General features: G+C 42.4%; 5 non-coding genes across 5 annotated transcripts; 4 read left to right on the forward strand and 1 right to left on the reverse strand.

The window, feature by feature from the left end:
• The first annotated feature begins 6407 nt into the window (after positions 1-6407).
• trnav-aac (transfer RNA valine (anticodon AAC)) lies at positions 6408-6480 on the forward strand. The gene has a single exon. It is a non-coding gene; the product is annotated as a tRNA-Val (tRNA).
• Positions 6481-6586: 106 nt separating this feature from the next.
• Positions 6587-6659, forward strand: trnav-uac (transfer RNA valine (anticodon UAC)). The gene has a single exon. It is a non-coding gene; the product is annotated as a tRNA-Val (tRNA).
• A 1081-nt stretch (positions 6660-7740) lies between these two features.
• Positions 7741-7823, reverse strand: trnal-cag (transfer RNA leucine (anticodon CAG)). The gene has a single exon. It is a non-coding gene; the product is annotated as a tRNA-Leu (tRNA).
• Positions 7824-9131: 1308 nt separating this feature from the next.
• On the forward strand, positions 9132-9204 carry trnav-aac (transfer RNA valine (anticodon AAC)). The gene has a single exon. It is a non-coding gene; the product is annotated as a tRNA-Val (tRNA).
• Positions 9205-9310: 106 nt separating this feature from the next.
• trnav-uac (transfer RNA valine (anticodon UAC)) lies at positions 9311-9383 on the forward strand. Its single transcript has one exon. It is a non-coding gene; the product is annotated as a tRNA-Val (tRNA).
• Positions 9384-12018: the final 2635 nt, after the last annotated feature.

The following is a 12018-nucleotide window of genomic DNA, read 5'->3' on the forward strand; positions in this document are numbered from 1 at the left end:
TGCTTGGAAATGTGCTGAAACAATCTCCCCTCCATTACACAGAAATTGGGGGAAAAAAATAAACAGGGGCACTAATAATACAGGGGGGCTAATAATTCTGACTTCAACTGTAATGCCAAAGGAAAAAAAAAATATTGACATCGGATGTAAATTTTTAAAATTCCGACTAAATTAATTAATTTTCTTTTCAGCTTAATCCCTTTATTAATCTGGGGTTGCCACAATGGAATGAACCACCAGCTTATCCAGCAACTTCCATGTTTTACACAGCAGATGCCCTTCCCGCTGCAATGCACCACTGGGAAACATCCAAGCACACACATATTTGAGCCTACTCAATTTACCTGTACCACATGTCTTTGGACTTGTGGAGGGAACCGGAGCACTCAGAGGACACCCACGCGAACACAGGGAGAACATGCAAACTCCACACAGAAATCCCGCCTGACCTAGCTGAGGCTCGAACCAACGACCTTCTTACTGTGAGGTGAACATTCTACCCTCTGCGCCACCACATTGCCCGCCATTTGAATTGTTTTTCTAATATTAGTTTTTTTTTCAGCCTACTGTTTGAAAGATAATGAAAAAAATATTTGCCACAAAAAAAGTTTAATTGCAGAACTGAGACTTAAAAAAAATATTCATTTTAGAAAAAAAAATGTATATGGTGGCTGCATGGTGGTGCAGTGGGTAGCATGTTTGCCTCACAGCAAGGAGGTCACTAGTTTGAGCCTCGGCTGGGTCAGTTGGTGTTTCTGTGCTGATCATCTCCCGATGTTTGTGTGGGTTTCCTCTGGGTGCTCTGGTTTCCCTGACAAGTCCAAAAACATGTGGTACAGGGGAATTGGGTAGGCTAATTTGTATGTAGTGTATGAGTGTGTGAATGAGTGTATATGGTTGTTTTCCAGTGATGGGTTGCAGCTGGAAGGGCATCTGCTGCATAATACATATGCTGAATATGTTGGTAGTTCATTCTGCTTTGGCGACCCCTGATTAATAAAGGGACTAAGCTGAAAAAAATGAATGAATAAATGTTATATGGCAATTAAAGGTTTTGCATCTGAACTCTTCAAATGTAACAATTGTTTTTAGTTGTCCTGAAGTAAATGTTTTCCTCAGCTTAATTATCTGGGCTGTTTATTTTGTTTTTTGACAGCAATACATTAAAAGCAGTTGGACGAACTAATGACTCTGGTATTTATTTTTATGTTCTTGTATGTGTGGTGCTGTTGTGTGTCTTCAAATACTTGCATCAGTGTTGCTACTACCTGTCTGTTGACTATCTTACATTTACATTTACATTTAGTCATTTAGCAGACGCTTTTATCCAAAGCGACTTACAAATGAGGACAAGGAAGCAATTTACACAACTAAGAGCAACAATGAATAAGTACTAAAGGCAAGTTTCAGGTCTGTAAAGTCTAAGAAGGGAAGTGTTAGTAGTTTTTTTTTTTTTTTTTTTTTTTTTTTTTTTTTTTTTTTTTGTACAATTAGTGTGATATTCAAAGAGGCAATTGCAGATTAGGAAGTGAAGTGGAGACTAAATAGTTGAGTTTTTAGTCGTTTCTTGAAAATAGCGAGTGACTCTGCTGTTCTGATGCAGTTAGGGAGTTCATTCCACCAACTGGGCAGATTGAGCGTGAGCGTTCGCGAAAGTGATTTTTTTCCTCTTTGGGATGGAACCACGAGGCGACGTTCATTCACAGAACGCAAGTTTCTGGAGGGCACATAGATCTGCAGAAGTGAGTGCAGATAAGAAGGTGCTAGGCCAGAAGTCACTTTGTAGGCAAACATCAGAGTTTTGAATTTGATGCGAGCAGCAACTGGCAGCCAGTGCAAACGGACTAGCAGCGGAGTGACATGTGCTCGTTTAGGTTCATTGAAGACAACCCGTGCTGCTGCATTCTGGAGCAGTTAAAGAGGCTTGATAGAGTTAGCTGGAAGCCCAGCTAGTAGAGAGTTGCAGTAATCCAGTTTGGAGAGAACAAGAGCTTGAACAAGGAGTTGAGCTGCATGTTCAGATAAGAAGGGTCGGATCTTTCTGATGTTATAGAGTGCAAATCTGCACGATCGAGCAGTTCTAGAAATGTGGTCAGAGAAGTTTAGTTGGTCATCAATCGTTACTCCAAGGCTTTTCACCATTTTGGATGCAGTAATGGTTGCCCCATCCATCTGGATTGAAAAGTTATGGTGTAGAGTCGGGTTGGCAGAAACTATAAGCATTTCCGTTTTTGCGAGGTTCAGCTGAAGATGATGATCTTTCATCCAGTGTGAAATATCCAACAGGCAGGCTGAGATACGAGCTGGAACGGAGGGATCATCAGGATGAAAAGAGAGGTATAGCTGGGTGTCATCAGCATAGCAGTGGTAGGAGAATCCATGTCTCTGGATGACTGGTCCTAGAGATGATGTGTAGATGGAGAAGAGAAGTGGCCCAAGAACAGAGCCTTGAGGTACCCCAGTGTTTAGATGCTGTAGGTTGGACACCTCTCCCCTCCAAGACACCCTGAATGACCTGTCAGAGAGGTAAGATCTGAACCATTGTATAACAGTGCCCGCAACGCCCAGTGACTCAAGCGTAGATAGCAGGATCTGGTGGTTGACAGTGTCAAAAGCAGCTGACAAGTCCAGCAAAATGAGGACTGATGATTTAGAGTCTGCTTTAGCCAGTCTGAGATCCTCCACGACCGAGAGCAGGGCAGTCTCAGTTGAGTGGCCTTTCTTAAAGCCGGATTGCTTGTTGTCCATGAGATTGTTTTGAGTAAGAAAGTCCAGGACTTGATTGAACACTACTTTCTCCAGAATCTTGGCCATGAATGGAAGCAGGGATACTGGTCTGTAGTTTTCAAGTAGCGTATGGTCCAGGTTGGGTTTCTTTAGCAGTGGGGTTACCCTAGCCTGCTTAAATGTAGTGGGGAATAAACCAGAGTCAAGAGATGTGTTAATTATGTGAGTCAGTGTTGGTATGACTGCAGGAGAGATGGCTTGCAAGAGATGAGAGGGAATGGGATCGAGTGGACAGGTGGTTGCATGGCTAGATAGCACAAGTTTGGACACCTCAGACTCAGAGAGCTGAGAAAAAGAGGTGAGTGTGTGTGGTGTTGGTGTTGTATCTTGCGTGTTTGTTGTAGGTGCAGCAAATTGAGCACTGATTTTTGCAGTTTTGGTGCAGAAGAATGTAGCAAAGTCATCAGTAGTAAGTGTGGAGGATGCGGGTGGAGGAGGAGGATAGAGGAGGGATGAAAATGTTTTAAAAAGTAGGCGAGGATTAGTGGCATTGTTGATTTTCAGACGGTAATACGTCTGCTTTGCAGAAGTAACCTCAGCTGAGAAAGAGGACAGAAGAGTTTGGTATGTTAAGAGATGTGCAGGATTTTTAGTTTTCCGCCAAATTCTCTCCGCAGCCCGAAGTTTTGAGCGATGCTCACGGAGAGCATCTGAGAGCCAGGGTGCAGGAGGACTGGCACGGGCTGGCCTGGATGCAAGAGGACATAATCGGTCTAGACATGATGCTAGTGTGGAGCAGAGTGTATTAGTGGCACTGTTCGAATCAAGTGCAGTGAGTTTGCGAGATGGAGGAAGAGAGTCTGAAACAATGGTGGATAGTCTGTTGGGTGAGAGAGATCGTAGGTTTCTGCGAAAGGTAACCAGTGTTGGAGTGTGTGGCGGCTCAGGAGTAATGTGGATGTTGAGAGACAGAAGGAAATGATCAGATATTTGTAGTGGAGTTACTATTGTTTGATCAGTGAAGCAGTGTCGTGTGTAAATAAGGTCTAGCTGATTACCTGATTTGTGGGTAGCAGAAGTAGGTGCTCTTTTTAGGTCAAAAGAGGCAAGCAAAGTCTGAAAGTCTGCAGCTTGCGGTTTGTCAACGTAGATGTTGAAGTCACCTAGCACCAATAAGGGAGTGGCAAAATTAGAAAAAGATGAGAGAAGAACATCCAGTTCATCTAGGAAGTGACCTAATTTACCTGGTGGGCGGTAGATGACAACCACATTTATGTAGAAGGGGTGGATAATGGTGACTGCATGGAATTCAAAGGAGCTGATTGTTGGCAGGGACGGTATCAGAGTAAATTTCCATTCTTTGGAAATTAGTAGTCCAGTCCCACCCCCTCTCCCTGTCTGACGAGGAGTGTGGGAAAAAGAGAAATTAGCAGAAAGAGTAGCATGTGTAGCAGTGTCCTCCGGCCTCAACCAGGTCTCAGTTAGAGCCATGAGATTATAGTCAGAATATGTAGCTATGGAGGTAATAAAATCAGCCTTGTTAACAGCTGATTGACAGTTCCAGAGGCCCACGGAGAGAGAGAGTTGTGAAATAGTAGATACATGTATTGAACGAAGGTTGTGAGGATTACGCCTGCAGCGTACCTCCCGTGTTTTGCGAGTGTTAGTAACAACAGGAATTAGAAAACACATAATAAAAGTGCACTGACAACAAAAAATAAGTGTAAAGTAAAACAATACAGTAAAGTACTCAAGTGCTTTGTCGGTGTCTTTGCTCGGTGGAGTCGCGCAGGTAGAGTCGATGGTCTTTACCCTCGTCGGTCTTCACACGAGGCGGTATTCACACGAGGCTGCCGCGACCGCTGCCGCGGTGAACTAGTTGTTTATATAACCCCAAAGCACTAGCTGATTGAATTCAGCTGGACACGCCTCGAGAGTCAAAACAAGGGCCGAAACTGAGGCGGACGACGCGAAACCGCGTCTGCGTTCGCTGCACAAGCTCTTATAGTAACCAAGGAAACAGTGGCTAAACAACTTCTAGTATTATACACAACTGAAAGCAAGTTTAAATGTCCTACAACTTTACACAAACAGCTGGAAACAAGTCCTCAAACCATACACAACAACTGAAACAAATCTTAAATGTACTTACAGGCTGCTGTTCTAGATGCTGCTAAAGTGCTTCTCCTGCCGACTAATGCTAGCGTGCTCACTATATAGTGGTTACCTGGCGTTTGGACACGCCTCCCGAGTCAAAACAAGGGCCAAAACTGAGGCGGACGACGCGAAACCGCGTCTGCGTTCGCTGCACAAGCTCTTATAGTAACCAAGGAAACAGTGGCTAAACAACTTCTAGTATTATACACAACTGAAAGCAAGTTTAAATGTCCTACAACTTTACACAAACAGCTGGAAACAAGTCCTCAAACCATGCACAACAACTGAAACAAATCTTAAATGTACTTACAGGCTGCTGTTCTAGATGCTGCTAAAGTGCTTCTCCATGTATCTGCTGAACATTTACAGAATAGTAACCATGCTGTCTGTGATGTTGGCTCCTTACAGTCATTCACCAGCATTTCTTAATTTTTCACTTCATATTGATGGGCCTAGTGTGACAACAGATGAGCAGATAAATGTAACTTGAAGTAAACTAACTGTCTACTGAAAGTTGGGTTAAATGTAACGAATAGTTGGTTGAAGACTTTTCAAGTGCAAATGCATGCCTGAAATTTTTACCTAACCCTAACTTTATATTTGTTTAAAGTTCATTTTAAATTATGTTGTGTTACTTCTTATAGGCATCTGAATGTTTACTAAAAGTCTATTGATAAACTGATTAACAACTACATGCAGACAATGACAACAAAAAAATCTTGATGGTAAATTTTCTGAAAACTTGTTTAAGATTTGTTGCATATCTACTAATACACTGTAATACACTACAACCTAATTTGGTAGCATGTAACTTATCAAAAGTTTAATAAATGTTGAGGATTTGTTGCATATCTACTAATACTCTGTTGAACATCTGTTGAAGATTTGTTACATATCTACTGATAGATTGTTGACCATCTAGAACTTATTTTGGTAACACAACTTACTAAAAGTTTAATAAATGTTTACGTGTTGTAAAAATTGTAATGATTGCCTAAGAACATTTAAAAGACAATCTACAGATACTACCCAGATGAGAGTAAACAGATAAGAACTTGAAAAGTAACTTATGGTCAACAGACTATCTAAAGGGGGACCATCAAAATAAAGTGTTACCATTAAGAGAAGATTGTATCCTGGCACAAACATAGAAGATGGAACAAGGTTTGTAAAAAACAGATTTCCAGAAGAGATGGTCTTCTTACCATACAGTACCAAAATCGAGACGGCTGAAGGGCCACAGCACTTTAGAGTCATGCACACCAATCAGGTAAAAACCTGTCGACTACGCATGAGCTCAGACCATGTGATGAAGGAACGCCCAGAATTCAGGTGCTTCAAATGTGACGAAAGGGGACATTTCGCTAGGACCTGTACAGCTGTGTTGGGCCCGGATTGTAAATTGGCCCTAATACCTGCAGGGAGCTTGTCACGCTGAGTTGGCTTTGTCCGCTTGATTGACAAACGCGTACACCTTGTTTTATCCTTGCACGCCTAAGTTCGCTGGGGTAACCACTTGTGGGGTTTCTGTAGTGTAGTGGTCATCACGTTCGCCTAACACGCGAAAGGTCCTCGGTTCGAAACCGAGCAGAAACAGTGCTCTTCTTTTGGCGAGAAAATAATAGCATCCACTGCCGCACCAGCAATGATCGTCAACAGGCACCCAATCAAAAAGGGTTATCTGCTAGTTGTACTTCTGAAGGTTTCCATAGTGTAGTGGTTGTCACGTTCGCCTTACACGCGAAAGGTCCCCAGTTCGAAACTGGGTGGAAACTACCTCTCTTTTACGACAATTGTCAAATCAGGCTTCTGTTGAGTATTGATGTTCACTGAAAACATTCTTTCTGCAGAGCGTTGTGAGGCTAGAAGTTTGAATTCAACTCAGTGTTTACCTCCCCTTGCGGTGTCGCAAACTTGCGTAGAATCTGATTTCTTTTAGCTTTGTGTTGTGCATGAGCAGGTGGCCAGTGCGTTTGCTGGCCCTCCACGATGCGGACCGTACAAGACAGCTCTATAAAAAAAGACTACAAATACTTGAAGCACCACTGGCCTATTGGTTTCCGTAGTGTAGTGTTTATCATGTTTGCATTACACGCTAAATGTCTCCTGTTCGAAACTGGGCCGAAGCATACAATTAGTGGACACTTTTGTTCAAAGCGACATACAATAGTGGAGGTATTTAGCGATTCAACAAGACGAGGCAATGCATACGAAAAAGGGCTATATATTCCAAGTAATTTGTTTGTGCTCAGGGAATTTAGTGCTGGAGTAGGAGTGTCGTTTTCTTTAGAGAGAGGGATATTCACCGGGGTTCGGGTGTACTCTGAAGAGATGGGTGTTAGCTGTCGTTTGAAGGAGACCAGTGTATCCGTAATCCGAGTAGGAATGGCAAAGTGATTCCACCAGCGTAGAACATTGAATGAAAACATTGTGGAAAGTGACTTTCAGTCTCTCTGCGATGGCACCACAAGACAGTGCTCTCACCCTAACCGGAGGCTCCTGTGTTTATCACGATGGCTTTACAAGCGGAGGGTCTCCTGTTAGAAACTGAGCGGAAACATTCAGATTTGCTTTTACGCGCATTCTTAATTGGCTCTCTGCTCACTGGATGATGCACGATACAAGATCGTGGATCTGTCAAATGTCATAACTTGACGTTGTACGAGGATTTGACGAAAAAATGCCCTGCAAACCTTAAAAATCAACACCATCCCAGGACAATTCTTTTGATCCCCTTTCGGTGCACTTGCATTAAAGCCCGCGTGATGCGGCGCTTTGTCAGTGTTACTGTATCATTCGGACATGGTGGCAGGGAGTTAAAGACTTCAGCGAGAGCGCATAGCCACAGGCTCGGTTTGTCAGAAGTGGGATTTGAACCCACGCCTCCAGGGGAGACTGCGACCTGAACGCAGCGCCTTAGACCGCTCGGCCATCCTGACATGCAAGTTTGGCAGGAGCTGTCTCCTGGGAGCCACACCGCAGTACCGTGACATGGAATCTGGTGTTTCACAGCTTGCCCAGCTCCGGCTGTCCACCTCATTGGCGCAGCAGGCAGCTAAGCTGTGCTCGGCTCCTGGGGCTGCGCCTAGTTTCAATAGCCAACACTTGACAGCTGTCATTGCTTACGACCACACCACCCTGAGGGCGCTATAGAGCAAACAGGAAGTGAGTTGGCAGCAGTGAGGAGAGAAAGGCTCTCCCCATTTTGCTTGTCTACCTTTTTGTTTATTGACCTTGAGTGGTTTGTTTGTTTGTTTTATTTTTGTCTTTAAAAACCACCTAACAGCAGCATTTTGCTGACTGAAGGGTGGTTATGTTGTGTTTTTTATTTTTAATCATGGACAGATTACCCGGCAACGACACGGAAATGGAGGGACTTGCACGAAAGGATAAAGAAAATGGGCTGGATAATAAACGAAGAGATAAAAAAATGGACTTGACAGCAGACAAAGAGATAAATAAAATGAAGAGCCCGGCCAACGAAGAGGTGAAAAAGGTAAGGATAAGCAAGAGATACAAAGAAGAGTGTGCACAAAGGAAGCAACAGTAACTGTAGAAGTAGAAAATGTAAAAGATGCAAGAAGGTTTGATATAATCAAAGCAGTCACGGAGCTGATTGGAGAAGGAAGAATTCTGGCGGTGAGACCCAAACAAACAAGGGAGTATGAAGTAACAATGGAGACTGAAGATGACACCGAAATTTTAATAGACAATGGATTGACAATTAAAAGAGTGAAATCTGAAGTACGGAGGTTACAAAACAGAGACTATGTTGTTTCGTTCAAGCATCTGCCTGTTTACCTAGCTGATGAAGAAATTTTAAGCAAGCTAGAGGGATGGGGAGTTTAGAAGTCTGTATCCAGGCACAAGCATAGAAGATGGAACAAGGTTTGTAAAAAACAGATTTCCAGAAGAGACGGTCTCCCTACCATACAGTACCAAAATCGAGACGGCTGAAGGGGCACAGCACTTTAGAGTCATGCACACCAATCAGGTAAAAACCTGTCGACTACGCATGAGCTCAGACCATGTGATGAAGGAATGCCCAGAATTCAGGTGCTTCAAATGTGACGAAAGGGGACATTTCGCTAGGACCTGTACAGCTGTGTTGGACCCGGATTGTAAATTGGCCCTAATACCTGCAGGGAGCTTGTCACGCTGAGTTGGCTTTGTCCGCTTGATTGACAAACGCGTACACCTTGTTTTATCCTTGCACGCCTAACTTCACTGGAGAAAGCGCTTGTGGGGTTTCTGTAGTGTAGTGGTCATCACGTTCGCCTAACACGCGAAAGGTCCTCGGTTCGAAACCGAGCAGAAACAGTGCTCTTCTTTTGACGAGAAAATAATAGCATCCACTGCCTCACCAGCAATGATCGTCAACAGGCACCCAATCAAAAAGGGTTATCTGCTAGATGTACTTCTGAAGGTTTCCATAGTGTAGTGGTTATCACGTTCGCCTTACACGCGAAAGGTCCCCAGTTCGAAACTGGGTGGAAACAACCTCTTTCTTTTACGACAATTGTCAAATCAGGCTTCTGTTGAGTACTGACGTTCACTGAAAACATTCTTTCTGCAGAGCGTTGTGAGGCTAGAAGTTTGAATTCAACTCAGTGTTTACCTCCCCTTGCGGTGTCGCAAACTTGCGTAGAATCTGATTTCTTTTAGCTTTGTGTTATGCATGAGCAGGTGGCCAGTGCGTTTGCTGGCCCTCCACGATGCGGACCGTACAAGACAGCTCTTTAAAAAAAGACTATAAATACTTGAAGCACCACTGGCCTGGATGCACGATACAAGGTTGTGGATCTGTCAAATGTCATGACTTGACGTTGTACGAGGATTTGACGAAAAAATGCCCTGCAAACCTTAAAAATCAACACCATCCCAGGACAATTCTTTTGATCCCCTTTCGGTGCACTTGCATTAAAGCCCGCGTGATGCGGCGCTTTGTCAGTGTTACTGTATCATTCGGACATGGTGGCAGGGAGTTAAAGACTTCAGCCTGAGCGCATCGCGGCAGGCTCGGTTTGTCAGAAGTGGGATTCGAACCCACGCCTCCAGGGGAGACTGCGACCTGAACGCCAGCTGCCGAAGGATAGTCCGACAATATTTCACAAATGTTGAAGATGAGAGCCAATCGGAGCGATACGCTCTAACATTGTAGCCAATCACGTTGCAGCGCTTCAACATTTGCATCCAATCGCGGACCGGAATTCTCAACATTTGACCAATCAGAGTCGAGACAATGTTGAAGCCGGGGGGTAGGAACTGTTCCAAGAATCACCGCTAGGTGTGCAGTCAAACAGGTTAGTCAGATGTCAATCAATTTTCTGAACTGAGCCGAAGGTACACGAAGGAATGACGCGGTCCTCTGGAGGCGGGTCAGAGGTCAAAAAAGTTCATTGACCATCAGTGATATTCAACGAACAGCATCATTCGACAGAGCACAGCATCGTTTTGCTTGCAGTAAAGGATTTTTTCCGATAGTGATTTCTTAAAAAAGGTAGGAAAAACTACACAATTGCACGAATTAATGTTTTAGTGTGTTGTATTTCAAATTTGGATACTTTAATTCAAAACCGTTTAATTTATAGGAGAAAAATGTCTGAAAAATCTCATAAAGCCATGTCAGACGCTCACTGGATTTCACGTCTGAAAAAGTTTGCCAGCACAGGAGTTTGGCCATCAAATGAGGGCAACAGGCCAGCTCCTCGACAAAAAAAGTGGCATGAGATTTATCAAAGGGTGTGTATTTCATTTACATGATATAACGTTTGCTCAAATTTGCTTAACAGAGTAACGTTAACTTGTTAGGCTTCAGTACATTCAGTACAGTATCTGTGTAAAACATGTCATACTTGTTTTTAAATATTAAAGTGTTTTAAATTGCATGTATTTTGAGATTTACTTCGAATAATTTAGTAAGTTTGACCATTTATGAGAGAGATCTGAAAAGGTGGGGGAAGGGATTATGAGTGTACAGTATACAGCATGTGGTTTTAAGGCCTGAAATGTTCCTGTCCAGTTCCGTTGATTCTTCTTTTCGTTTTTGGAGATACAAACTGTACGATTACATATTAGACAAATATTAAACACATTCTAGAAACAGTGGTAAATTAATTTATAGAGCTATTGTGTGCTTTATTAAGGGAGTCATTAAGTTAAAGTTCTTGTTTAGTTATAAAAGTTTTTTGTATTGTGTAAAATTATTTAATATATCTTTCATGATTTTTTCAGATTGAGAAATGCCCATTGCAATCTCGTGGGCAGAGGACTTTGCTTGGAGGTGTGCTAAAATGCACATGTGGTTTTCACACTCAAAAGGTACATTTTTGAATCAATACGTGTTTATTTTTATTTACTAGAATGCCTTTCCTTTTTTATGATTATATGTATTTTTGTGATTATTTTCAGCATAGTACTGCTTCTGCTGCTCCAGCACAAACGGTGCAACAACCTGCCCCTACTGTACCTGCTGAGGAGGTGATGGAGACGAGACAACTTGAGGCCCAGCCCCAGCCCCCGTCTACTCCATCAGTGGCATCAAAGATTTCACCGCAATTGTCAATGGTACATTTTTTTTTTAAATCAAAAGAAATGACAATTTCAGTGTTTCAAGAGTTCAAGGTGTTCAAAGTTCAGTTCAAAGTTCAAACATAGGAGAGAAAAGAACAAAAAGCAATAAAAAAGTTGAGGTGTTGCTAGAGACCTGCTTCTTTTCATACCTCTTCTACAGTGGGGGGTAGCAGACACTTGCTGATTGGTCGGTTTGAGTTTCAAAGTGTAAGCTAAAATTTGTACTTTTCTAAACAACGAGTCTGAGGTATTATCTTGAAAAAGATACTTACTTATTTAAAAAATATATAAATATGTATATATATTTTTTTTTTTTTGCTACCACAGGTATGATAATATTTTTTCTTCTGGGAGAAAGTCTTATTTGTTTTATTTCGAATACATTTTTCAAGGTCAATATTATGAGCCTCTTTAAGCTTTTTTTTTTTTTTTTTTTGGCATAGTCTACAAAACAAACCATCGTTATACAATAACTTGCCAAACTACCCTAACCTGTCTAGTTAACCTAATTTACCTAGTTAAACCTTCAACTGTCACTTTAAGTGGTATAGAAGTGTCTTG

Source organism: Danio rerio, chromosome 4 (assembly GCF_049306965.1).
Source record: "Danio rerio strain Tuebingen ecotype United States chromosome 4, GRCz12tu, whole genome shotgun sequence".
Lineage (NCBI taxonomy): Eukaryota > Metazoa > Chordata > Actinopteri > Cypriniformes > Danionidae > Danio > Danio rerio.